This window comes from Lissotriton helveticus, chromosome 8, assembly GCF_964261635.1.
Source record: "Lissotriton helveticus chromosome 8, aLisHel1.1, whole genome shotgun sequence".
NCBI lineage: Eukaryota > Metazoa > Chordata > Amphibia > Caudata > Salamandridae > Lissotriton > Lissotriton helveticus.
The window spans coordinates 1,104,279,811-1,104,297,115 of NC_136069.1; positions in this window are offsets into that span (position 1 = coordinate 1,104,279,811).

Here is a 17,305-nt window from a genome sequence, read left to right on the forward strand (position 1 = left end):
GCAAGAACTTAGCATATTTTTATAATGTGTTATGCTTTGTTTAGGAGTATGATAGTTATTTTATATTGCTTTATTAGTATGTCTTGCTATCACATGATGCAATTTATTTAATCTCTGAGGGCCACATGTATGAAACCATTTGCCTTCGTAAATGGTGTGAATCGCTAAATATGGCCATTTGCGATGGATGTGAAAGAGAGAAAATCAAGGAGTGTTGAAGGGTGGACAATGAAAATACAATCATACACCCAAAAATGTGGTAGCTTGGATGGAGTCTCATTCGCAAAATGAAATGCCCTTCTGTCAAAGTAGTGCTACAAATCAAGAAGGCTCAAAATCACACCTGCAAAGTTTTGAGGTAAGACACAGACCAAACACATGCCACCCAATGGATTTGTATTAGAATTGCAGAAAGCAACCAATGCAGGGAATCACACAGGAATAAGGGCCACTTGTATCAAAAATCAATTTTGCATTCCCTAAATAGCAAATCTTAGGTAATTGCTATTTAAGGAATGCAAAATGGTATGTAAAAAAAATAGTCATTACCTAATAGTGATTCCTACTTAGTCGCAATCCCAATTAGGTTATAGCTATTAAGTAATACCACTCCATTAATTCTGATGGGCCTAGAGGCCCATAGGTGCAAATGGTTTTGCATGGGAAGTGAGCCGCACATACCCCTCCCCCAGCCTCTTTAGGTTCTGGGGACCCCATCCTCCAGGGACTTTTTTATTAAAGGGGAAAGGGCCACGCATACCCCTCCAAGTGTCTTGTGAGGCCCTGGAGACCCCATGCCCCAAGGGGCATTCGTTTTTTAATTAAAGGGGGGCTACACATTATCCCCCCAAGCCTTGTTAACGCCCTGAGGACCCCATCCCCCGGTGCCACTTGGTAAAATAAAGGAGAGGCAGTTATCGGCCCCTGGACCCCATCCCCTGTGGCCACATATTTAAATAAAGGGGAGGAGGACCGTGTGGCCCCTTTCCCGGAGCCATTATCTGCCTTGGGATCCCACTTCACTTGGCCCTAAAACCTTGCAGGTGGGTGGCCTGGTACTCACCCAGAACACCCACCATATAGTTGCTGGGGTGCACGGGGGGAGTGAAAAGGCCCCAGTGGCCCAAGTTGGCTCCATGCATGCAGTGAAAGCCAACAGTGCTCCCGTCCGGTGGGAGCTTCTCCATCCAGTCAGGAGCAATATTTTGATCTGTTTCCCTGCCTGCATCAGTGCCGTCTTACAAGGGTGGGAAAAGGTGGCCCAAGATGAAACATGTCACATTACGTGAGTGAGCCTACCTCGTCCAAATCTTAGAATTGCCAGGTTCAGTAGGAGGCACATCAGTAGTACTTAAATAGTATCACAAGAGATTCAACTGGTACCTCCCCCAGATGCGCCAAACAAAAGGGCACCACGCCAATAGTTGGGTTGTGCGCACATAGGGGCAGATTTATGATGACTGGCTCATCCCCAGGGATGCGCCAGTTATTTTGCGCCGCTGCTCCGCCACCCATGGTGCGCCGCATTTACAATGCGGCGCACCATGGGGCAAAAACGGCACAGATGCGTGACGCATCTGTGCCGTAAAGGTGGCGCATTGCTGGAGTTGCGTCGCAAGCGCGACGCAGCTCCAGCAAGGCTCGGGGGTGCCCCATCTTTACAATGCTGCGTCAAGACCTACGCCTGCTTCAAGCAGGCGCAGGGTTTTGACGCAGCATTGGCCTGAAAGTGACTGAGTGAAATCTTATAGATTTCACTCAGCCACTTTTGCGAGGCGCACCTGCCCCGGAACGCCCACCCTGCGCCGGAACGCCCACAAGGGGCGCAGGGCTTTACAACGTGACGCATCTGCCTAGATGCGTCACGTTGTAAATGGGTCGTAGGGATGCGCCACGTTTACGCCGCAGTTGCGTGACGCAAACGTGGCGCATTCCCAACATAAATCTGCCCCTTAATGTTTGCTCCCGCTTGGCAGGAAATTAAAAAATGCTCCCGCCAAGCAAGAGCAAATACAGGCTTTCCTGCCTGTGCTAGTGCAGCCTGGAACACCTATATGTTCCGGGGGTGGGCTCCTCTCGATATAGCTACTGAGCCAGCCCTGGGAAATGGGGCCCGGGAGCAATTAATAGCTCAGGGAGGGGGTCCGCATGACCTCCGTTCCTATTTACAGAAATTTTGGAACCAGGAGTGTGCTCCCAGTAGCCTAAAGAGGCTTGCGGAGGGAGGCTGCACAGATTGGCCCCAGGGACGGAGTCCCCGAGGCTTCTAGAGGCTCAAGGACTGGGGCTGAGTGTCTCCCCTCCCTTTTTACACCAAATGTCATCCCTGTAGTGCGCTCTCTAGGGCCATTAATGGCTTGGGTGGGGGTCTGCAGCTCTTCCCAGGAGACTATCTGAGAAGCCTTTTAATACTTTCCCCTAAATAGAGTTGGCATTATTTGCAAGAGAATTGTTTTGTCTACGGTAGGTGTGATGTGATCTGCTATTTTGAATTGTGATTCTGTTTCTGTGGTATTTAACATTTTGACACTGAGAAGCCTGGTCCCAATACTTAGTCTTGTAACACCTGTTGAAATAGATAGTAAATTGGAGGGTATGAATGTTACCCAATGCCTGAGTGACCCGTGCCCTTCTTCCATGAAAAATGTTCTCATTCCCATGGAAGTGACTCATATCACACAAATTGTGTGTAGCTTTTTGGAGCAGGTGTAGATGGCACCACCACTAAAGAAGTCCAACTTTCATCTTGTGGAAACTGCTAGTTTTATGGGCCCAGTGCAGGGACTCAGATTCCTATGAATGTCTCACAGGAGAAGGTGAGCAATCAAGGTACATTTTGGAAGCTTACAAGCTTATAGGGAACTGACAATGAAGGTTTAGTGTCCACTTTAGAATTAAGATTGCCCTATTGGATGTTTCAGTGAATCATTTTGAGACTGCAACTACTTTTAGTGCTTTTTGATCTTCGTGTTTTTTTATATCATCAATTGTGCCCCCCTGAACAAGTCACTATCTGTAGCAGGGGGACTGTCTCCTGTGGTTCCACTCTTTTTACTTTTATAGACCCTTGCAGGTTGCCAACGATAGTTCATGTGCTCTAGCTAACTTGTCATGGTGTGGGTCCCACAGGGCTCCCCCTCTCCCCAGCGCATTTTAGTGTGCTAATGTTTAATTTTTAAGCTAGTTGCATGTTCCATAGGTTTACACATCTACGTGGAGTATACTAAGCTGGTGCATCCACTGAGAGCGGATTTTAATATCGATTTGTTATCATTGTCATAATTGTTGAATAGATTAAAAAAAATGAATGCAGCCGTTCTGGCTTACTCTCAATGTGAACTACACTGAGCTATTGGTTGTCTACTCTAGGTTTACAACAAAACATCTAGCCAAGTGCCATAAGATTTGAAAAGAGAAAGATATGGTAATTGGTCTCTTCCGAAGATTTCAAACCCTGGCAACATTTTGGCAGTCAGTTGTCAATGGAAGACCATGTCTGCCAGAGTAACATGTAGATCCAAATGTTGCTGAATGAACAAAGTCAAACCCACCAGTTTCTTTCCCCGTTAACAGTGCCAAGCACATCAATACTGTGCTTGATTCAGACGGCAGGGAGACGGATAGTGATAGGAGAGAATGCATCCATGAGACATCGTAGGGTTGTAGTCACACAGCTTGTCTCTACAAATGAAGTCAACTGGAATCAACACTACTGTTATTCTATCCCCTTACGTCAATTTCAACTGCATGCAGTTTATTTTCTTTTACATGGTTTTCACAAGAAGGGATTTTTTTTTTGCAGGACCTGAAAGAATACTCAGAGATCTGAATATATGATTATACCACGCTTACAATTACCACGCATGGCTTTACCACGCGAATTTTACATCGCAAGTGGCTTTACCACGCTGCAATTTACAACGAAGGATTATACCACGCGTAGAAACGTCTTACCTGAACGTCTTTCAACAGCAGCCCTTACTTCCATCCACCATGGAAACAAGCGTCAAAACACGTCTACCAAAATAAAAAAAGGACTGCTATTTTGACGTACACGGCACGTCTTTGGGGGAGGCTCTTTCCTTTTACTTTTAAAATAATGTGCGTTTTTTTTATTTAATTAACCCGCTTGTTATTTTTGGGGTGAGACCCCCCCAGCCCCCCCCTGGCCCCCCCCCAGCCCCCCCAAGCCCACGCAGAACGACTGGAAGGAATACCACATCTCCCCCCAACCCATGCAGAACGTACTTGCATGGTAAAGACGGTCGTGGAAGGCACCCGCGTTGAAAAAACGTTTGCGTGATAAGTGTACCGTGGTAAACGTTATGCGTGGTGATGCCTTCGTAGAAAATGATGTTTCCCCAGACATCTCTGTAGGAACTAATACATTATAGAAATCAGTACCATAATCCCTTTCTCTGGCTAGAACCAAGTGAATTGTTGTGAGACTGGTTCTGTTCCAATGTCCTATATACAGATGTTGAAGCTCCACAGCTTGAAGCACTGAACAAAAACACTGGATCCCTCAGGATTTCGATACAGCCCTGCAATGGCCCAAGAAACATTTGTTGCATTGGAACTTAGAACACAAGGCAAAATTCCAGTACGTAAGTGCAAGGGGCAAGTATCCAACAATAGTTTCACAATCCAAATAAATGTAACTCTCCCTAATCAATGTGGGGCGCTAGGTGGTGCATGACAAAGATGGCCGCACTGCAGTGAGGCTCTTGCTGCTCGGCGGCATAATCTGGCTTTTAACCTGTCCACAGATGTCAGAATAACTAAAAAATAATTGCCTATTACCCTCTCAGCAGTTATCGATCCCATTTCTGGCCGAAGGGAATGTCGCCGGGCGCGAGTGTTCCTTGCTCCACTTTTGACGCTGATACCGCCGTGAACGCTGCTGGAGGCGTGACCGGCCTTGGCCACTACGAGAGCCCTGAGGATTCCACATGGTGACTGGGTCTCGCTGAACACACAGCGGATGGAGCAGCGGCAACCATCATTATAAAGAGACCGGGGCGGCACAGCACGGATTATGTTTCCTCTTTCCAGGTCATCGTTAGGATGCACTGAAGCGGTGAGGGGACGAATCTGCGATGACTCCTAGTGATCACTCATGCTCTAATATCCCCCCTCGGATCTGGCGTTGAAATCAGACCCTGCAGCGGTGGGGGACCTACCAGTAACGCCTCGTAGGAATCTACCTATTAGCCAAATACCACAATAACCAAACGCAATTCTCTGAAAGAGCTACCCTGTGATACAGAAGCAAGGAAAGTGAGCGCACACAGCCTGTATCAGTTAAAAGTTGCCCGTTTAGACGCATTGGAGTTTCCAGTACAGGCAGAAAAAGTGAAAGTGTTGCACCACAAACAAGAGCCTGCACGCACGAAGATACTCAGTGGGCCATATTGATATAGAGGTGGAGAACTATCATACTCGTCTGAACAATTGGATGATGCCCCCAAACCGTGGCACAGACATGTTCTACAACTTCTGTTATGGCAGCCACCTCTGTGACACACGTTCACGGTCAAGGAAGCTAATTGACCTGTAGAGCAAAGCAATTCCAGTCATCAATGCGACAATATTTTGGAAGTGGATAAGCATAGTGCAACATACCAGTAGAGGTATCCTCGTGGTCGTGATGTCATTACTGCCTTGCGTCAGCGTACATGGATACGCACCCCATGGCAGTAAAGCATTCTATCAAGCTGCTCCTTGGGCCAGACTGCCATAGCTGCAATTCATCTGTACTGAAATGGAGAAGACAGATGGCAAACAGTCCAAGCTACCCTTCGAATCTATAAAAACTGCTGCACGCGCAAGTTCAGATGATCAAGACTATGTCAGCATAGAGCGCACACAAGAGCCACTGACCTCCCAAGAGGATGATGTAAAAAGTTTTCTGCTTGCTATGCCACACAGCCTTTTCTCCATAGGGAGTAAAATGGACTCCATGACAAATCGTATGGACTCCATAGTTCACAAACTAGACAAACATGACGAATGAATTAAAGAGACAGAGACGAATATCAGACAATGAATACACCACGACACAAATGAGACAGCAGGTCACACAAATGGACAAGATTCTCAAAGTAATTACCGTGAAAAATGAAGATTCAGAAGCGCGCAGTAGGCGCAACAACATACATGTAATTGGTATCCTGCAAAGCACAAATACGGAAAGCATGGAAGATTTCATTGAACGCCTACTGCGAGAAACGTTTGGCGCTGAAGCCTTCTCCTCTCAGATGATAATCAAAAGAGCACATCGCTTGCTGGGCCCAAGACCTCCCCCAGGAAGCAATCGCGACCGATCATAGGCTGCTTACTCAATTTTCATAGCTTTGAAATTAGCCAGGGAAAAGAGACATTTGAGGTGTGAAGGCAACGACTTCACCATATACCCTGATTTTACAGCGGCAGTGCAGGAGGCGAGACGTAAATTCATTCCTGTCAAACAGAAACTTTGCAAGGCACAAATTGACTATGCTCTAAAGTATCCGGCACGCCTGCAAGTTACGCACCATTCTAAACAACACTTCTTCCTAAATGTGCAACAAGAGGACAACTTCCTCAAGCTTTTCAAACGACAAACTTCACAACGAGAAGCGAAGGAACACGCATCCAAATCTGCATCCCCAAGCTGGACTAAAATTTAAAGGAAAGTGCGTCTTGCACTCTGACATGGTTAAGCTGAGACCGGATCGAAGGAGTATCCTTTCTCCTCCTTAGGTTTAAGGCGAGGGCCTATGGTTTGAGGTTTGTCTCCCACAGGGTGTGATGCAACATACATCATTTGAATAGGACATTACCAGGATGCTGGAGTCAGATAAGTAGTTTTGGAAAAGTGAAAGTTGAGGGGTTGAGGGTATTGTAAGAGATAGGACTGTAACATGGACTATGCCGTGCACCCCCTCTCCCCCCCAGTTTAACTGGAGGCTATCCCAATGCCTGTTGGAGAATGGAGAATCTCGTCTGCCCTCTTGCGTTCCCCCAAGGGTGTTCACCCAAGAAGTTTAGGGAATTTTAAACAGTTTTTAGTGGGTAGGGTTGGTTGGGTGATGGGTGGGCAGCGAAATGCCAGCACATTTGGGGTGCTGTTGTGGGTGGGAGTGGGATGGGGAACATTGTTTTGCATTTAAACAAGTGAAGCTATGAAACGGGTAGACCTGCTGTTACATGCAGAGACGTACATAGGCAGAATTAGGTCCAGAACAAATCACGATAAGTATGATTTCTGGCTCAAAAAACTGAAGTGCTAAAAATCCAACTTTTGACATGGAATGTAAGAGGTTTGGGGGACCCCCGTAAACGTAGACAAATACTGGCATATCTAGATTAACACTAAATTCACATTGCCATGCTTCAGGAAACACATTTCGATCCACGCCATACTCCCAAGTTTGCCAGTAAATGGGCTGCATATAGAGCTTTCTCCTTGTATTTCACGTACTCTAGAGGTATTGTGATCCTTATTAAGAAGCATACCCCATTTACCTTGGAAGGGATGAGCCACGATTCGCAAGAAAGTTACTGCATGACATGGGGCAGATTGGGGTCACAGTCTGTTAGACTGGTATGCTGCTATGGGCCGAATGCAGATGACCAAAATTTCTACACTACTCTTTGGGGACAAGTCCTTGAGCTAGGATCCTCACATATCATATGGGGAGGGGATTTTAACACAGCTTTTAATCCAATTAACGACAGATCCAACCCTCTCCCTCATCATTATACCAAAACACACAGCATATTGGCAGATATGTTCTTTGATCATGGCCTTCTCGATGCATGGAGACACATTCACCCTGTAAATAGAGAAGGCACACATTATACAAAGATGTATTCAACATGGGCTAGGCTGGACTACTGGGTAGTAACCTGAGGAGTGGGCCCATGGATAATTAATGCAGAGCACCTAGACAAAACCTACTCCAATCATGCCCCGGTACAACTGTTGATATCCCCTCCAGCTCTGACCACTATTTCTAGGAGTTGGACGCATGTACCAGAGGCATTATTGGACAACACCTTCCAGTCGGAATTGGGACAAGAATTCAAAGATTTCTTCCAGAGAAATATTGGCTCAGTCACACATATGGGCACAATTTGGGAGACCTTTACCGTCACAATGCACAGCTCCTGCATAGCAAAGAGCTTTGGAGTCTTGCGGGACATAAGACCTAGTTTGCGACAGTTGGAGGGAGAGCTAAAGCAGTTGGAAGGCGAAATGGGACAAGACACAAATAGGGTACTTCAGGTGGCGTTCAGGGATAAACTCTCCGAATACAAAGATACTGCAGAGAGAGAAATACGCTTCAGGGGGAAATATTTTTTGGCACGTAGATATGGGGAGGGTGAAGAGCCAGGCAGGGCCCTGGCAGTGGAAATTCGCACAGCTTGCTTCTCCAATCCTGTGATAGAAATCCTGGATGAGATGGGACACGGTATAGAGACCGTCAAGACATCTTTAACATATGCGAACTCATACATCTCTCGAAGAAAGCAGCCACCTGACCTATCTAACTACTTGAGGGATATAGCCCTTGGCTGGTTGGGGGACACACAGAAAGAATTCCTTGCTGCCCCCCTTGAAAACGATGAGATACGAGCTGCAATCATGCAGACGAAGTCAGGAAAAGCCCCGGGGTCAGATGGTCTTCCGATAGACTTTTACAAAACTTACATCCATCAATTGATTCCCATATTGAAAGAGGTCTATGAAGAGGCTCAAGAAGCAGGCTTTCTCCCTCGCTCTATGAGAGAGGCTCTCACTACATCACGTCTAAAGCTCGGTAAACCTGCGGATGCATGTGATTCTTATCGACCGCTATCTCTGATCAACAATGACGCAAAAATTCTCGGCAAAATACTGGCTACCATATTAAGCCTGTTAAATGGAGAAGTTAGTGTTGCCTGACCAGGCCGGATTCATTCTGGGGAGAGCAACATCTCACAACCTTCGTACACTATTCTCTATTTTACAAAATGTAGACCCCCAATTGGCCCTAGTGGAGGTCTTCTTATACACCATGAAGGAGTTTGATTCGGTTGAATGGGATTATTTATTTGTCAAATTGCAATGTATAGGGATACCTAAAGGATTCCTGGCATGGATACGTCTTTTATACACTTCCCGATGGCCAAGGTCCTAATAAATTGGCAGGCTTCACTCCCTTTTTCTATCACGCGGGGCACCCGTCAGGGGTGCCTTCCTCTCCCCCCTGCTCTTTGCGCTGGCGATTGAACTCCTCGCGACCAGAATCGGACAACATCACCAAAATTAAGCACTGCTCTGTCAACTGCGCCCAATACTTATTTCATTACATACAGTTGATATTACCCTTTATCTTAGAGATCCCCAACAGAACCTCAAGCCTATGTTGTGTGAATTTGTACGGTTTGGAGAACTCTCTGGAATACACATAAATTGAGTGAAATCCCAGATTTTTATACACACGACACCTGCGAGAGCATTCACCCCTGACTTCCCCAAAGAATGGTGTGACACGGAGGTCAAATACCTAGGGATATATATATCACCACTGACCTTGCTGAATTGATGCGTTTAAACTACGGCAGAGCATTGGAGAACATCACCAGTTGTGTCACAAGATGGATCTCACTTCCACTATCTATGGCAGGGCGTACTTCTCCTATTAAAATGATTATTCTCCCCAAACTTTTATATTTATTCTTGAACATCCCATATGACCCTGGCAGACACTTCTTTACAGCATTGCGCACAGAGATGATTCAGCTCACATGGGGTGGCAAACAACCTAGTTTAAAATGGGAAATGCTCACCAGGCCCTACCCCCAGGGAAAGTTTGATATCCCCAATCTAGAACTGTACTATATTTGCGCACAAGCTCATTACGCACACTACTGGTTTCATCCTCCTAAATACATGCCACAAGTGGCAGCAGAACAATGGCTTGCAGACCCCGTACCCCTGGAATGTGCGATATTGAGCATGACTGCACCTCGAGAATCTGACCCGACATCAGTTACACTCACGGTGAAAGCTTGGCAGCACATAGCCAGGAGTATACAAGCACCTTTGCTGCACTCATCTCTATTTCCCCTAGTGTACCATCCAAAGATGCCAGTGTTACAAGAAGGGGCCTTCAAAAAGACTAAAGCTAAGTTTAATATAACCTGTTGGGGTGACATATCTAAATGGAAAGTTCCGCACAATGCAGCAGATGTTCACTAAAGTGACACCCTCTCCCATGGACATATTTGTATGTCATATTGAGACGAGGTATAAAAGAATATACACCTTCATATCCGCAAGAACTTACTCCACTACATACGGTATTACAATGTGATACAGCCTCACACATGGTATCTACATTATATCACAGCATATATGCCAATCAAGTCCGAGAACAATGCACTGCTAGGGACAGATGGGCTACAGCCATTGGACAGGAAACAATGGACAAGCAATGTTTCTACTGTTGTACCCAGACAAACCAAATATCCTCTAGTAGTCATCTATGCATTACGCATTATACATTCTTGCACCGCACATATTGCACTCCTGTCAAAATGTACAAATATAAATTGCGAGATAATGACAAATGCGACAAATGTGCAATAGCGATGGCAGATTTTCTGCACCTTGCCTGGAAATACAGCACTATACAGGAATACTTGCAACACGTGTTTTTATCATTAGAAAAGATGGCTTCACCTCCAATCCAGGCTTCACCTCTGCTAGCCCTGCTGGGATAGACGGAGAACACAGATGTTGGGTACCAACGCTTTATATCTCTGGGACTCTTGTTAGCCAAACGGCGTATAGCATGTAGATGGGGACGAGGCAGGGCACCCAAGTTTCAAGATTGGATAAGAGACAAGATCTTTTGGCAGGATCAAACACTTACATACGCGGAACTCGTCCCACTAGCTTCACGTTCCAGAGATATATAGGACCCCCTTAAAACATATCTACTTGTACACCTAATTGGCCCACGTATGAACAAGATATAGGGAACACACAAAGTTGGTTGGAAGCATGAAGTTTCAGTTCGAAAATCACTGATAGACTGTAATGAATGGTTAATGAATAAGAACAACTGAATGTAGACCTATATTCATTATACTGCTATGGACACTGTCATGTACTTCATAATATCATACACAATGTATAAGTATATATCTACCCAAGTAATGTATGTACTGCACTTGATTTATGTTTAATAAAATTATAAATAAAATAAACATTAAAAAAATGCTCCCTAATTATTCCTTAATATGAAACCTTTGAAGACCGCACTAGAAGAGGTTGAAGAGTTCCAAGGATGCTGGGGAATTCTTTACACTGTTCCAAGATCTCAAGGAAATCCTTTGAAGTGACACTGCAAAGAAGTTACAAAATGCACACAGACAGCATCTAAGAAGCTGAACTTAGTATCCTCCTTGGAGACTGGCTGAACTTAAGAGTCAGGAAAACAGGTGAAGAGCAGATCACAAGCAGAGGCTCCTTCTCATCTACAGGGAGGAAGGCCAAGTATCTGGTCAAAAGCATGAGTGTTGCTTTTAAAAACGGTGGAATCATCAAATCCTGCAGTAGATCCTTGAATCATGGGGCCCTTTAATCCTGTGGTAGATCCTTAAATCCCAGGATCCAGGAATCCTGAAGTGTATCCATGAATATCACTGTAGTCTGCCACTCAGGTGGGGCATACTGTCACAGCATTTGGGGTACCAGTGATGGCTGTGCTGGTGATGGTGGGGGGATAACTGGGCAGCCACAGGTGGCAGTCACAATTCTGCACGGTATGATTGCTGACACATCAGCACAAATTACATTTCAAGTGGCAATACCCTTGAAAAGGGTGGTCAGTAATGCACTGGGCCAGTGGCGGCTGGACCAGGAGTTAGCACCTGTGACAATGGCAATTTTCAACCAAGATTCGTGGCCATTATAGCCACCCTCTGGCGAAGATTAGACTTTTCTGTATAGATGGAAATATGCTCCACATTCTTAACTTTTGTGAGATTCCAATTGGACTATAGATGCTGTATGTTTGCCACCACTTCTCATAAAGAAATGGAGTGCACACAAAAACATAGGGAAATTGAGTGATCAAAGATTAAACTCAGGGTGAGCACATTAGGTTAACAATTTGGAGGCTGTCCTCTGCCCATTTCTGCTCCCATGAGCTTTTGAGCATTGGTGCTGATACAGAAATGTATACATCAGAGTGGAATCAACTGCTGGAGATTTAAGCTTACTCTTCACCAACAGGGTGGGCAAGGAGTGCAATGGTTACGAGATAGTTGCTGATCATCTGGTGCAAATGGAAAGTGGTAGGAGGTAGGATGGTACTGTGGGATGGTACTAGCATTGGGGAGCAAGGTGTGTAATGATCTCCCACTTTCCGTAGCTCAATTAGTTTTAGGAAGGGGCTGGAATCTAATCTGTTCTTAGTTTGAGAATATGTATGTCTTGTCTTTGTTTTGTTGCTAGTGACTGGATACCTCAGGCTTATTGACATCTTATAAAAATACTTGACTTGACACCTAGTTTACTTTTCCACATTGACAGAAGAGGATTTATACGTCGACCACAGGCATTTTTGCCATTAGAATGATTGAGTTGAGAATTCTGCTACAAAAACAAAAGCAGTGGTCAGAAGGGACCTTTATCTGTCACTCCTTCACTCTCGTTAACCATTCTCATAAGAATCATTATACACAAATCATCTGCCATGAAGTGTATCTAACCCCATAACTAACAAATTGATTTTTCAATTCTGTTGTTTCTGACCTGGAGGAGAGAGATGGTTATTCATACAACACTGATCTATTGAGCAGTCTCATATTTAATTCACACTTAGCAGCAATCACTTAAATTAGTATCACTGTTACCCATTTCACAAAACGCATTCATTCTATACAAGCTTTCCTTCACCAATTTACAATGCAACTGGTAAAAACCTTATCAAAAGGAAGGTCCCTCTTGGATCAGTATAATTTTGTCTCCACCCTTAAATGTTCAACTAGGACACATATATACTTAAGTATAGCCTTATGTACGTATGTTATTTAACCTTAATAATGTAATGTAGTGCACTTGAGCAGTTACAGAAAGTGATTCTCCCGTGTAATCTCAATATTTAAGTAAATGTAATAATGTTTTCTTTTGTAGGAACAATGAGTTGCAGTTCTCACATATATTTACATTTCTGTTGTTTGATTAACATTTTTAATTCATATATAGCTGCATATTAATTTAAATAATGCTCTCTGTGTATTTAATAACTGAAAATGTATACATTTCAATTGCGCTTTACATCTGTACCGTAACCGCAAATATATCTGTATTCTACATTCAAGTGTGTACTGAGACACTGCTGTACTAAGTTAACCAAAGGCCTTAAGCACTGGGATTTCTTAAAGTTTTAACCTAACGTGAATGTGTGCTTTGGATGCACTGCTTTTCTCCCCTCTGCAGGTGCAGTTGCATGAGCTCATGTTTTAAGAAAGAGATGTGTGAAAGAGATAGCGAGGTTCAAACGAAGTATCTTTTGGCAAGGATAAGAATATTTAATGAGTGAAGGGAGGACCACTGTTTGAGTGGATTAGGGAGACGGGAGGAATCAAAGGATGTTTTACTGTGTAGGCCAACAGAAAGAAATTCTGAGTGTAGTTGCCAAGTTTTGTTGTCTGAAGATGGAAATTAATGAGGCATGTGACATGATTCTTGAAGGGTTCTGTTGTGAGTTTAATTGGGGATTACACCTTAACTTTGTTCAGATTCCCTTTAGACTCTGAATGGTACAGACCTTTTTGCGACATCTCTGTTGTGTGACTTTATGCTATACAACATTCTTTCCCTTTAGAGAACTGCTACAGATGTTCTGCTATGCTGACACCTCTCTATGATTCCTTGATTTAATAGGATTTCCTTGATTTCTAGTTCAGAATACAGATCATCAGATCTTCTAGGACAACCTCATGTATAGGCAAGAGGATCGAAACTTTCAAACTTCTCACCAAACTTTGTTTCTCATTTTCTGCATAGTAGCAAAATAACTGCTCATTTGCTGCTTGCTTTGAGGATACATTTTGGACATCAATTTGGATATCTCTTGGTGAATCTGTATTTCTATACTATGTTTCTATGACTGATGTATATCAGCTTGACTTTGAATTTGTAATAAATCCATACTTAATCCCATTAATCAACTCTGAGCTTTACTGTGTGGCCAAATGGGTTACATTGTAATTGGTAAATTGAAATTAATCCTAATTCCTTTTATTTCCAGACACCTATAACCTTCCATTGCAGGGGGCCAGAAAAAAAGTTGTTCATGTTCTATGAATTCTCACTCTAAAGAAATGTTCAAAGAATCCTCTTCAAAATTCTGTCTTATTGCTTCACAACGATATCTTAAAATAAAATAAAATATGAACCATACAAAAAAAATCACACATCTGTTTTTCGGTCTCAATCCCAATCACAATGGTATTGAATAGGAAAGTGGACATCCATGTTAGATGCATGGGTGCCACCTAGTCTTTGGGAAGTTTTCAATTGAAACTACTCCCCTAGGAAATGAATACATTAATTTGCAGCTAAGGGTTTTCAGGTTCTCTGAAACAGTCACTAGTAGTCTGTAAGAAAATCACAAACACATTTGCATAGCGATGGGAGCTATATAATCAATGCCTGCTACATACTACGAATGAGGTGGGGCATACATTCCTGCCTCAAAATCACATGAGCACGCTAGCAAAGGAAGTGATCCTGGCTTAAGTAAGGAGCGCTTGGTAGGAATTCCCACTTAAAATATATATTTTTTAAAGCAGGGCAATGTAGTTCTTTTAATTGTATTATTTTCACATCAAGTGGCTTGTAATCCAAGGGTTCTGAAGGGACTGCAATGATATATTCCAATAATGGTGTGCTGTATCAGACAAGCTGTACCCTCCCAGGTTTGTTGAGGCTCACCCTCTTCAGAAAATCTCTGAGAAAATCAGTCCTGAAAAGAGGAATTATCTGAACAAATTCTCTAATTAATGGCAAAAGAGCTATATGCACTAAAGACAGTTAAAATATAAACTTTCACATTTTCTCTCCCAAGTAGTTCACATTCATATATCATGATTCATAATCTGCTTGCAAGAGAAACGGTAGAACCATAAAAAGTAATACAAATCTCTAGATCTCAGCTCATTTGTGGCAGAAATACATAAAGCAGTACTAATATCACAGAACAGGTTATCAACAGAGAAGATAATATACTGCACCAAGTTGTGAAATAGCAGCTACCTCTGTAAGTGCCGTCTGGCACAAGGGAATCAAAATCAACATAAACTTCCCAAACTCAGTGTTAATTATCCCTCATATATTAACTGTCAATATGCTTCCAAAATGTAATAGTTTGGTACAAAACTTTGTCTTTCCAGTTACTTAAAAATACAGACATTTAACCAAGAAATATAATAGAACCATTTAGATTAACATTGTTATTGCTTCACCCAGAAATTATGCGTATCATTTTATTAGAGGTTTGGTGATGTATGACCAGTCTTCAATTCATCGCTTGAATGAATGAATGAATGAAATGGCATTTGTAACGCGCAACTATGCCCAGTGGGCGTCAAGGCGCCTAACGCAAACAACTAGCTGACGGCAGTCAGAAACAGGAGCTTACTGATATGCTTTAGTGAAAAACCAAGTTTTCAACGCTTTCCTGAAGCGATCAAGTGAAGGCAGTAATTTGATCTCCAGGGGAAGTGTATTCCAGATCTGGGGTGCCAGGATGGAAAAGGCCTTACTCCCCCATCTAGCCTTCTTAGCTCGCGGAATAACCAGTTGGTTTAGCTCTAGCGAGCGTAAACATCTGCTCGGAACATATCTGGTGAGCAGAGATCCAAGGGCATCAGCTGGGCCTGCCATCAGAGCACTATATGTGAGGCAGAGAAGTTTGAACAGGACTCTGGAAGGAACAGGGAGCCAGTGGAGATTCTTCCTAGCCAAGGTCATAGAGGACAGCCAAGGCAGGGCCAGAACAAAACGCGCCGCCGCATTTTGTACAACCTGCAGGCGCTGCAGAAGGCCCTTGTTGGCCCCGGCGTAAAGTGAATTACAATAGTCGAGCCTTGAGCCAACAAGAGCGATCACAACCTGCTTCCGTGCCTGAGGGGAAAGATAGTGGACGATTCTTTTCAAAGTCCTAATGACACCCCAGCAGGTGGCCACCGTCCTATTGACCTGGAGTTCCATGGAGAGCCGAGTGTCAAAGATGACGCCTAGGTTCCTAGCAGATTGTGTGGGAGTGGGGCAGATGCCTAAAGATGAAGGCCACCACTCACCCGACCACATGCCCTGGTCTTTGCCAAAGACCAGGACCTCTGTCTTGTCACCATTCAGCTTTAGTGAGTTGAGAATCATCCACTCTGCAACAAGTTGCATGCAGGATCTAAAGCTTGACGCGGTGACATTAACAGAGTGGGTCAGGGACACCATAATCTGCGTGTCGTCGGCATACGACACTACCTCCATCCCCTGAGATCTTACTAGTCTTGCAAGGGGGGCCACGTAGACATTGAACAGGGTCGGACTCAATGCCGACCCTTGTGGCACCCCGCATTGCAGAGACTTGACAGGGGAGAGGTACTCTCCTAGCATTACACGCTGCTCTCGTTGGTGAAGAAAGGAGCTCAGGAGACTGAGGGCCGGTCCTGCTACCCCTGTCTCCCTTAACCTAGATGTTAAAGTGTCGGGAGACAGGGTATCGAATGCAGCTGTAAGATCCAGCAGTACAAGCACGGTGGTTTGCCCCAGCTCTACTTTCCTGCGAATATTATCCGTGACTTTGGTCAAAGCAGATTCCGTGCTATGTAGCTTTCTAAAGCCATGCTGGGACCCATCCAAAAACCCTGAAGCATCAAGGAAATTGGAAAGATGATAATTCAAGTGGGCCTCCAGCATCTTAGCAGGGGCCGGCAAGAGGGATATTGGCCTGAAGTTCTTCAATATGCCGGGATCCAGGGAGGGCTTTTTGAGAAGAGGCTTTACAATAGCTCTCTTCCATGCCACCGGGAAAATACCATGTTCCATGGCTCCATTCATAATTTCCAACATCGGAGGAAGAATGATGTCCCTATGGTCCTTTAGTATTTTCAAAGGAACCGGATCCAGCGGAGAAGCTGATTTCGTTTTGTCGAGGAGGAGATTGAGTCCCTCCAGGGAGAGCGCAGGGAAATGGTTAAGGACCTGAGGAGTATCCGCATCCCAAGATTCCAGAAGTTTGACTCGAGAGGAGTC